General features: G+C 48.8%; 1 protein-coding gene across 2 annotated transcripts in view; it reads left to right on the forward strand.

Annotated features, from left to right (window-relative positions):
• The first annotated feature begins 1,836 nt into the window (after positions 1 to 1,836).
• LOC149348015 (fatty acid synthase-like) overlaps positions 1,837 to 12,195 on the forward strand; it is a 37,656-nt gene continuing 27,297 nt past the window's right edge. For both annotated transcript variants that reach the window (XM_089585712.1, XM_089585714.1), the window contains exon 1: positions 1,837 to 2,201. The gene's annotated coding sequence lies outside the window, so the exon portion shown is untranslated. The remainder of the gene's footprint in view (positions 2,202 to 12,195) is intronic.

Genomic DNA, 12,195 nt, shown 5'->3' on the forward strand with positions numbered 1-12,195 from the left:
AAGGCGATTCGCCTATATTTTCACGTCCACCAACACTGGTATTACAATGGCACAAGAAGGTTCTCTGTACCTCGGAAACATTGTTTTAAAATTATTAGCCGGCTTCCTTGAAACATCTGCTGTACGCGTATATATAAAAAATAAGAATTCCCCTGCGTTCCTTGGTGCTGTGGCTGTTGACTATATATATATATACAGGGTCTGTTCTGAAAGTAGTAGGACTCAATTTTTTTAATAAAATTTATTCAACAGAATAGTACAAACGATTACAATTTTTCAAAGTAGCACCCTTCCGCACCTACACGCTTCTGCCAATGAGTTTTCCAGTTTGCGTACGCCTCCAGGAACGCCTGGACCGGAATGCTATTTAGCTCCCTCGTCACGGCCTGTTGAACCGCCTGTACCGATCCGTGATGTTTCCCCTTGAGCGTCGATTTTATTCTCGGGAATAGAAAAAAGTCTGGCGGGGCCAAGTCGGAGGTGTAGGGGCCTGAGGCAGCGCTGCCGCCTTGTGCTGGGCAAAAAATCGCGGTCCTTATTCACATGATGAAGATCACCTTCCGGTTGGCCATTTGCTCCTCTGACAACACTCCCGGCACCAACTTCGCACACACTTTCCTCATGGCTAAGTTTTCTGTCACAATCTCAAAAACTTGGGTTTGAGGAATCCTCAAGTCATCAGCAATCACTATGGTACTCATCCTACGATCACTGTTCAGTACATGTTTCACTCGCTACACATTTTCGTTGGTCTTGCTGGTCGAAGGTCGTCTCGAGTGGTTGTCGTCTTCCACTCTTTCCTGACCTTCTCGGAACAGCTTGTGCCACTCAAAAAATACCTTATCTACCCATTGCAGCGTCACCGTAGGCCTCCTTAATCATATCGTGAGTCTCCTTGCCCGTTTTATCAAGATTTACAGAAAATTTGATCGCGTATCGCTGATCCATTAAACGCTCTATGATTCTGCGTGACGAAACGTCTCGACAGGGGTTCACAGTACAAGCGACCTGCTCTCTTCAACAGTCGAGAGCCTACTGCCGATTTTCCCTAGCATTCCCATTATCCCCCTTCAACGATCCGGCACGCGCAGGCAGCCTCTCGTCCGCCCTTTCGCACAGGAAAAAACCAGTCCTACTACTTTCAGAACAGACCCTGTATATATATATATATATGATAAAGTCACCAGAAATTGAAAAACATAACAGGATTTAATTCACGACGTTTCAGCTGGAGGACCAGCCTTTTTCGAGTGTTATGTTTTTCAATTCCTGGTGACTTTATCCTATATTGATCAAACAGCTGCCAAGAAATCAGTTTATATATATACACATATATATATATTGTCACGGCTAGACAGACGGCGCCACGAGAGTGCCCAGGAATGTGGCCATATATATATATATATATATATATAGCAGCAAAATTCTTGTCACAATAAGAACACGCTTGCGCCCTGAAAACTACACCTATCGCTTATGTTCATTCAGCCAGGTGTTCATTTCGTTGTCAGGCCCTTACACGCTGAATGCGCCCCGGTAAATGCTGTTTTTCATGCATCCGCCACTCTTTTTTCTTTTTTGTCGCGTCACAAGATGAAAACCTGTTTTGTTCATTTGCTCCACGTGGTTAGAACTTGCGCGGGCAATGCCATGTTCATGTGCCAGCTGATACAGCACAGTCGTGATAAATGTCTGTTTCACTTATGATCTTTTACATTAGCATGTGCCTTCCCGAATGCTGTTGCTATCACACCGTTCAATGTCTCTCCTAAAGGGGCTTACAGGCTCTAGTGCCGTTCGGTGCAGTATGCAGCATACTTTTCGGGGCCGTCGGACGCGGCGTAGCATTAATAATGTGCCTGTTTTTACTACCCAGAGCATACAGCCATTAGCATATATGTTTGCTGTAGCTAATAGAAGGGAAATCGTAAAAGCTAGTAATACTGTTTAGAACAGCTGTGGGTGAGATATAAGACTTCACTAGAAAAAGAAAGTATCTGCACGCAAATGCACATAGCAGAGCTTAGCCATATGTCTCTTACTTAATGCATGAAAGCTATACACCGGTATAACCACCTGCGAAGCTGAATGCTAAACATCGTCGCTGTATATAATATCAATGACAAGTGAAACGCGAACAAGACCACTGAAACACGGAAAGCAAAATAACGATATTTTCACCTAGGGAACTCCTTACTAAGGTAAGCTCAATTTTCTATGTGTGCGTGAATACTCCTCACAAGAGTTGATCAATCTCGCTTGTATTTCCTATCCAAAGGCTAGAATACTTCTGTTTTTCTGGTGCCAGTTCTGTTTTATAGTTTGTGTGTAATTTGTTCCTAATAATAGGTTTGCTTTAGCTTTCATAATTACTTCATTGCTGACGCCATGCTTCATTGTTTATTTAGTTGGACGACGTGCACGCCTAAATTGATTGAAAACCGAACCGGCACGCACTTTTCATCTCCTGCTATGTCTTGCCTACCTTCTAGGGCGTTGTTAAATCGATGTGTTTTTGCTTGGTTGTCCTGGTGTCGCTTCCCGTTTCCTTTTTAAATATTTCTTATATATACACCATAATTTAACTCTGTATAAGCAATGCCGGAAGAAACAATGCATTGCGTGAAGATACTCTTTTAGACTTTGACTGAACTGCCTTCGTGCTCTATATCTTTTATATTGGTGTGTGTGTCTATGTAAACGATTAGTCGGGTGCTTTGTATAGACGAGACCTTTGGGCACATATCCCAGCACATGTCGAATAAATACCGCGCAAGGAAACTATTTTATTGCGTGGAGGTGGAACTTCCGTCTGCTATAAAGAAGATGACGGGCTTGAGTTCTGCCCTTGTATACTTCGGGTTACTTCTTATATTTCTGCTTCGCCTAGAATTCTAACATGATATAAAAAAACTTGACAGGGACAGCTAATTCCACACTGTATTGGCATTCCGATGCCCTAAGAAGCTGATGATGCCTTGGCCAAAACTAGCGTCACTTCTGGTCGGCTGACGTTACTTCCCTCGAGTCAGTGGGCGGATTTCGTGACAGATGAAACATTTTGGCCCCATTGGGCTTTTAACGTCGCATCAAAATATCTGCTTGGTTTTACTCAAGAACAGTTTGCATGCATCTGCTTTTCCTACCGTATCGCCACCTTTTGTTCCGGCGTCTCGCATTAGGTTTGGTACTTTTTGTTGATTATGAACGTACTCAGCCGTAGGAATGTGTTCGGTTGATCGCCCAGTGCATATTTTCCTAAATGATAATAGATGCGTACAATATCCGGTTCATATTGTAATAATTGCACATCAACTTTCTTGCAATTGGTGAATTGATGATAATGAATCTTTATAGACCTCTATGGCACAAGGTATTTCACGCCACTTAAGGTCGGTTGAAAGGCACATTTCCGATTCATTGCACCCAAAAGAAGCCGAACAGCAGGTCGGAAAAAAGCTTACACTCATTGTGCAACCGCTGGGTACTTGATGGTGCAGGGAATCGAACCCCGTACCTCCCACATAGGTGAAATTACAGAATATAACTGAACTGCATTTATTTCAAGCGAAAAACTGGAGCTATACCTGCGCAAAATTTTTCAGCCTGACGAGGCCTAGAGAACGTTTCAAAGGCACTAGCAACTCAAGATCATGAAATGCAGCATCGCCTTCCAGAAAAATTTATTACGCGAGGATCAAGCGTTCCGCTGGCGAAAGAGCGATAAAATTAGAATTAAATTTAGAGATTTCTGCGTTGCTGAAAGAAGTGAAACCCGGCACACGCGAAAGAAATAACGGCGCGTTCAGGTTGCCCCGACCCCATTAGGTAAGAGATGCTGGGTCGCACAGAGGTTTGAAGTTTTGTTATAGATTCAGTCGTGAAATGTATGTGATGCAATTTTTCACTCCTTCAATAAAGAAAAAGATGTACAAACCATCTGAATGGTTGTGAGAAGCTGTACCACAACAGCAATCAACCTCTTTTGCATATAGTTTAATTACCGGGCTTATTTGTGGCTGGCCGTTTTAAGTCACAGGAGTATTTGTCCATCCCCATTTCGAATTGAAATGATGACGGCAGTCTAAAGAGGTCTCAAACGTCATATGTCGAGAAAGTTTTTGCTGAATTCTGCGTAAGCTTTGAGCTTAATTCTCCCTTGCTGCGCGATATTGTGTCGTAAGTAATATCGCTACTCGCCAGCTCGACCGAGTAAGTTTTGTCCATTTACACTGTCACTGCTGCAGGTACCGATCCAATAAATAAAAAAAAAACAGCTGAGCGAAGCGGCTTTATTATCACAAACGTACGCTCAGTAACGCCGTTATGTACACAGCATCGAAAGTAATTACTAACGCACCCTCATAATTTTTAAAGGATTAGTAAAAGGCAAACTGCTGAGCTTAGCGCTTTTCATTCCTGACTGATATATTCGTTTCGCGACTATGCCAGGCTCATAATTTTGTAAATAGTTGCTTTTAGCTGGATTGCAAGTTTCAGAATAAGCTTTGTTCCCATTGCTATAGCGTGGCACAGCAGCTAAAGAAAGTGCTGACAGCCTGGTTCCCTAGATAGTTTTGCGAAAGCAACACTACGCGAGTCGCCGAGCCATTTCGTGGAGCCGAGGAAAGGCCATACTGCGCATGCGCGAGAAGCAGTGACGTCACACGGTGCACAGCTGGCGCGCCGCCACCGTCGCTGCGCAGGTGACTCAGAGGTGCCGCCGCCGCGCTCGCCAGTTGCGCATGCGCAGCAGCGGCGCACAGCTAGCGTGCCGGGGCCGCCGCCGCTACCGTGCGCTCTCCATCGCCTCTCTCTCTCTCCTCATTGCTTTCGCAATCCTCCAAGTTTAACCGGAGCTAAACCACTGCCAATTTTTAAAACAAATATTCGGTGGTGGGAGCAGTGACAGATGATCTTGTAAAGCACGTTTTATTTAGTTTTATTTAGCATGAGGCGGCATTTAACCTTCAACGCTGGGTAGGAGCGCCGTAAGTCTTTACGCTAGTTATCCCGTGTAGAAAGAACAGAACTTCATAGAGTTAATAAATAAAACAGTCATTGTGAACGAGCAGTATTAGCTGTCACTGTGAACTTGTCAACAAATTTTCAGACCAGGTCATATCTTAAGAAGAAAAGAGAGATAATAAAGAAATTGCAAAAGACATCTGTCAAGCACAGCACGTGCGTCTGTGCCTTCGACGATGAACTGGATCTTTTACCTGAATCCCAATGTGTGACCTCTTTTGAGGGACGTTTGTTTCTATGTCGCTGAAAATGAAACTTCGCTTTAGCTGTCTGTTTTCATACATCGTCTGATGTACAGTTAACAGCTATTGCTCAGCCGTGATAAGAGGGCAGATGAGATTAAGGAGTTTGTGGAGATAAGGGGCCCGCAGCTGGCCCACGACCGCGCTAATCAAAGAGATATGGGAGGGGCCTTTGCTCTGCAGTGGGCGTTGTCAGGCTGATAAGGAAGATGGTAGGTTTGGTTTATGGGGTTTAACGTCCCAAAGCGACTAAGGCCATGAGAGACGCCGTAGTGGAGGGCTCCGGAAATTTAGACCACCTGGGGTTCTTTAACGTGCACTGACATCGCACAGTACTCGGGCCTCTAGAATTTCTCCCCCAAGGAAATTCAAGCGCCGCGGCCGGGATCGAACCCGCGTCTTTCGGGTCAGCAGCCGAGCACCATAACCAATGAGCCACCGCGGCGGCGGAAGATGGTTGGGTGAGACACCTATTTGGTGTGTAAGTTCTTGAATTTCTTCAGTGTGTTAAGGCTACATGTTCCCCCTGCGGTTGCGCTGAGCCGATGGTTAGCAGCTCCAGATGACCCTGGAAGAGAAGGCTTCACAGAGTGTTGGGAGGAACTTTGAAGGTCACTATGAAGGTCACGAAACAAAACAGGCATGTAAGCCCACTCAGCTGATAAAAGGTAGCGGCAAAGAACTCGCGAACTAATCAGAGAAACGCCGCCTATATGCACAATGCCTGAAGAATTTTAAGAAAGAATTTGATTCCTTTACCAAATGTAAGTATTCTGAATTTCATGCTGTAAATCCACCCCGGGACTTGGGCAGCCTAGCTTAACTTTTAAAGAAGTGCTCTAGAGGATAGCGTATTTTCTTTTCACTCCTGTATAAGCTAACTCGTGTTTAGACTGTAAGACTTAAGGCTGTCTTCTTGGGGTACGGCCACGGGTGTTGTAGCGGCTCAAGTTTGTTTTGAAACCACGAGAGGTCGTTAATCGTTAAAAAAAGTAGTTTAACGTCCGTTGCCCGCTCGTTCATCTAGAAGAACCACCGAAAGTAGTTACATAGGATTATTATTATGCTTACTGGGAAAAGAAAAAAAAACGCTCATATCTAGTCAAGGAAACTCCTTGGACGAGCGTGCTGCTGCTCTTAAAGGTGCACTGAAGAGGATTCTGAACTCGTCTTTTTGCCGCGGGAACTCAATCTACACGTTCCTAGCATTCTTAGAAACTGCGACTTATTGCCCTGTGTGGCCAATTTCTCTAATTAAATCGAATTAACGTCCGGCTCCCGCCCTTTCTTTTGAATTCTGCCTCGTACGGTGGGCGGAGTCGACCAACACGTGGAGCGCCTTTCACCCAGTCCCGTGGCGGCTTGCCGCTCTGTCATCGGCGGAGTAATACGTAGTAGTCCGTAGTAGCAAATAGTCCGCACGTATTTTTATTTCTGCGGGCTTATTTTGCGGCTATATTATCTGCGAATGAAACTATTTATTCATGGAAAACTAAAAAACAAAATAAAGCGAAAGCAAAGCCTCCACGGAGCTGGCTGAAAGGAACTTCACGCGTTGGTCCACTCCGCCCACCGTATGAGGCAGAATTAAAAAAAGGCGGGAGCCGGACGTTAATTCGATTTAATTAGGGAAATAGGCCACACAGGGCAATAAGTTGCAGTTTCTAAGAATGCTAGGAACGTGTGGATTGAGTTCCCGCGGCAAAAAGACATGTTCAGAATCCTCTTCAGTGCATTAAAGGCGAAGGTAAAGGTAAGTCGAAAAGCAAGAAATGCAGGGGGAAAAACTGTAAACATATCTGACCAAAAAAAGAGTTAGTGGCTGTTTTTGAGCGACTTGAAGCTTCATTCCATAAACAGAATGTCGTTTATTATCATTACTGTTGTGTCCCCTTATTGCTTTTGTGTGTGTGCGCCCCCGCGTCTCTTATTGCTTTTGTGTGTGTGCGCCCCCGCGTCCTCCTCCTAACGACAGTTCGCATCCTCCTCCTAACGACCACTCAATCCTCCTCCTAACGACCACTCGCATCCTCCTCCTAACGACCGCTTGCCCCTCGTCGCACGCTGTCGCCGGATGCCCCCCCACGGTGCGCCCCCGCACCCTCCTCCTGTTCTGGGAAGCCACTCCCTGCCGTGGACGCTTCTCCACTCTCTCCTTTCTTCGGGCGGCCAGTTCGGCTCCTGCCTCGGTCGACGCTGGTCGCACCCTCATCGGCTTAAAATAAACGAAGTCTAAAAGTACCGTGTGCGTCTTTCGCTGCATTCAACACAGCGACCGGACACGACAGTGGCGACGAGAAAGTGGATTCGACCCGCGCTACGCAACGCTATTGACAAGCCATGGCTACGCGAGGGTTTCCCAATCAGATACCAGAGTTCAACGGCTCATCGTGGTCATCGTGGGTTGGACGCCTTCAGTTCTTCTTTGAAGCTAACAACATCACAGACCCAGCCTTGAAGAGGGCCAACCTGCTGACGCTGTGCGGGGAGCAGACCTACGATACTGTCTGCGCCCTTATTCAGCCAAGCACACCAGCGGCAGTGTCTTACGACGACATCGTAAAAGCGCTGCAAAAGCACTACGACCCAAGGCCATCCGAGGTCTACAGCCGGGCTCGCTTCCAACGACGAGATCAACTGGGAGGAGAAACTGTGAGCGCCTACGTAGCCGCGCTCAAGAAGCTCGCTGCCGACTGCAATTTTGGAACGCTGTCGACAACAGCTACCGGGCAGGAGGGAGACGCAGCTTCTTCTGCTAACACCACCATGCTTCCCTTGGACGTGATGTTACGCGACAGATTTGTGTGCGGACTGAGTGACGAGTCACTGCAGCAGCGCCTGTTCGCTGAGAAGGACCTCACATTCAGCAAAGCTTACGACATCGCCGTTCGAGCGGAGAGCGCCGGTCACCAGCAGAGAGGGATTCGCCGGAACACCGAGCCGGTACACCAGACAAGCAACCAGGTGCGCAAGCCTTCTGTTGTTGTAAAATCGGTCAAAAAGGCACAACGCTGCTGGCGGTATGACGACCAACACAACCCCCAGGGATGTCGATTCCAGTCAGCCACGTGTAATTTTTGCCACAAGCGAGGGCATATCGAAAGAGCATGCATTACGAAACGGAGACTTGCCAAGATAAAGTCACCTTCCCAGCCTAATCACAGCGTCAACGCCTCAGAGAATACGCCGCTATCTGATCTCCATGGAACAACATCAGCAACACCATCTGTGTTGTACGACCTGAACACCATGAATCTCGGCACGCGACCGAAGATTTTTACAGAAGTAAGCGTACATCACCAGCTGATTAAGTTCGAGGTGGACTCCGGCGCAGCCTGTACTCTGATCAGTGAGGACACGTTCCGAACTTCATGGCCATCTGACGCACCCGCCCTGCAACAAGACGACACGCACCTGCGAACGTGGTCAGGACAGAATCTGCCACTATTGGGCTCTGCCAACGTGCAGGTTAACTACAACGGCCAGACCCATACGCTACCTCTGCTTGTTGTGAAGGGCACAGGATCAAGCCTTCTAGGGAGAAACTGGTTTTCTCCACTAGGCGTGATGATATGCGGCATACACCAGACGCCGAGCCAGAACATGGTTGAGCAACTGCAGGAGAAATACAAAAGAGTATTCTCGGAAGAGATTCCAGGAAACGAAGGGCCCCCGGTCACACTGGAGTTGTTGGACAACGCGCAACCCAAATTTCTGAAGGCCAGGCCGGTGCCGTTTGCTCTCCGAGATTCAGTTGAAAAAGAGTTGGACAAACTGGAGCAGCAAGGTGTCATCGAGCCGACGCAGCATTCAGAATGGGCCACACCACTTGTCGTAGTTCGCAAGAAGAACGGAACCATACGCCTCTGCGAAGACTACCGGAGCACCGTCAATCTTGCGACTAAAGCGTCCTCTTACCCGCTACCGACACCTGAAGAAGTATTCAGTGTACTACGTGGCGCAAGAGTCTTCAGCACATTGGACCTCACCCAGGCGTATCAGCAGCTGAAGGTGAGCGAGTCAACTGCTGAATTATTGGCAATTAACACACTGAAAGGCTTGTACAAAGTCAAGCGACTGCCTTTTGGCGTAGCTGCAGCCCCGGCCATATTTCAAAAATTCATGGAGACAGTGCTTCAGGGCATCCCAGGAGTTTGTGTCTACCTTGACGATGTCATCATCAGTGGCACTTCCACTGAAGAGCATGCAGTGCGCCTAGAGCTCGTTCTCGAAAGGCTAGCAAACGCTAATTTGTGCATAAGCAAATCGAAGTGCTGTTTTGCGGTGCCAGAGGTGCAATTTCTGGGACACCGAATTGATGCGGAAGGCATTCACCCTACCGAGGAGAAAGTGCGAGCGATCACAGAAGCACGAGCTCCAACAAACAAGCAGGAGCTACAGGCTTTTCTCGGACTCTTGACGTTCTACGACCGGTTCTTGGAACAAAGAGCTACCGTGGCCAACGACTTATACCAACTCCTTCGGAAAGATGTGACATGGACATGGTCGCCACGCCATCAGCGGTCATTCGATGCCCTGAAAGACCTGATTCGAAGATGTACAGTCCTCCGCCACTACGACGAAAGGAAGCCTCTGCTTTTGGCTTGCGACGCATCACCGTACGGAGTCGGCGCGGTTCTATCGCAAACTGACGAGCAAGGAAGGGAAGCTCCCATCGCCTTCGCCTCACGTACGTTGTCGCAAGCAGAACGCAACTACGCGCAACTTGACAAAGAAGGGCTAGCCATCGTCTACGCGGCGACACATTTTCACCAGTACATTGCCGGCCGGAAGGTGACCTTTATAACCGATCACCGACCGCTATTGGGCATTCTGGGACCACAAAGGCCTATGCCACCAACTTTGTCTCCGCGAATGACACGTTGGTGCATCAAACTCTCAGCGTACGACTACGCTCTGGTCTACCGCAATGGGAGTAAACATCAAAACGCCGATGCGCTAAGCCGTCTGCCACTAGACGCAACTGTTGACGAACCATTTCCACCAGGAGACGTTCTGATGTTCGAAGCACTGCCAGAACCTCCGCTTACAGCAGGCACAGTTGCAGCATCTACGCAGAAGTGCGCAGCTCTCCGGCTAGTTTACACAGCTGTTCAACAAGGCAACGTGCATAAACTCAAAGGGGACAACTTCGACGCTTACCGCAGGCGAGCTACAGAGTTGAGCACCCATCGCGGCTGCATCATATTTGGGTCCCGAGTTGTGATGCCGAGAGAACTACGCGCACAAGCTATGTCTCTCATCCACGCCGGACATCGGGGCATCGTTGCAATGAAAAAGTGTGCCAGAAGCTACATGTGGTGGCCTGGCATTGACAACGACATCGAAACAGTGGTGCGAGAATGCAAGCCTTGCCAGAGCAGCCGGAGCGCCCCGCCGAAAGCTCCTGTCCCAGAATGGGAAAAGCCAGACACACCATGGCACACACTGCACATTGATTTTGCAGGACCAATTGAGGGCTGCACTTTCCTTGTGGTCGTAGATGCCTACACAAAGTGGCTTGAGATAAGGCAAATGGGACAGACGACTTCGGCAGCAGTCATTGACAACCTCCGATCACTATTTGCAACGTTCGGCCTGCCGCGCAAGGTAGTGTCGGACAACGGAACACCGTTTGTGTCTGCGGAGATCCTCAAGTTTTATCGCGACAACGGGATCTCATCAGTTACATCGGCCCCCTACCACCCAGCGACAAACGGACAAGCCGAGCGCTACGTAGCCGAGCTAAAACGCGCCCTTGAAAGAGATCAGACAGGCTCGCTGCAGCGCCGCCTTGCGCGCTTTCTCTTCAAGCAGCACACGACGGTTCAGAGCACAACAGGCCAGACCCCCTCGAAAATGATGTTCGAGCGTGAAATGCGAACCCAGCTCACAGCCATCCTCCCCGAGCCAAAGGCAGAGACGTTCCGGGAAGAAAAAGCAATTCCGCGCTGCGGCACACTTAATGAGGGGCAGCGCGTCCTCGCCCGACAGTTTCTGAAAAAGCCACGCTGGGAGGAAGCTACAATTGTCAGACGCATAGGCCTGCGCTCTTGGCTCGTCAACATACATGGCACAGTAGCACGCCGACATCTCAACCAGCTGCGTAGATTTACGACGCCGTCTGAGAGCTGTCCGCCAGCGGAGAGAACACGTGCACCATTTTCCCACATAGCCTGGCACCTCTTCCCGGAAGAAGAGACTTCGCCCAGGACAGACCTAGGAGACACAGCGAACAACAGCCAGCCTACAAGTGTTTCTCCCCCGAGCGCACAAAGCCAGCGCGCCTCCACGCGTGAGCGCCGACCCCCTGCACGATACCAGGCAACTTTCTAAGGGGGAAGGAAGTGTTGTGTCCCCTTATTGCTTTTGTGTGTGTGCGCCCCCGCGTCCTCCTCCTAACGACAGTTCGCATCCTCCTCCTAACGACCACTCAATCCTCCTCCTAACGACCACTCGCATCCTCCTCCTAACGACCGCTTGCCCCTCGTCGCACGCTGTCGCCGGATGCCCCCCCACGGTGCGCCCCCGCACCCTCCTCCTGTTCTGGGAAGACACTCCCTGCCGTGGACGCTTCTCCACTCCCTCCTTTCTTCGGGCGGCCAGTTCGGCTCCTGCCTCGGTCGACGCTGGTCGCACCCTCATCGGCTTAAAATAAACGAAGTCTAAAAGTACCGTGTGCGTCTTTCGCTGCATTCAACACAGCGACCGGACACGACAATTACTATTATCAATAATATTAATATTATTGCTGATTTGGTTTGGTTTATTGGGGTTTAACGTCCTAAAGCGACTCAGGCTGTGAGGGACGCCGTAGTGGAGGGCTCCGGAAATTTCGACCACCTGGTGTTCTTTAGCGTGCACTGACATCGCACAGTACACGGGCCTCTAGAATTTTGCCTCCATCAAAATTTTATTGCTAGTA

The sequence above is a fragment of the Amblyomma mixtum genome, chromosome 4 (genome assembly GCF_055824585.1).
Source record: "Amblyomma mixtum isolate Tamu chromosome 4, ASM5582458v1, whole genome shotgun sequence".
Taxonomy (NCBI): Eukaryota; Metazoa; Arthropoda; class Arachnida; order Ixodida; family Ixodidae; genus Amblyomma; species Amblyomma mixtum.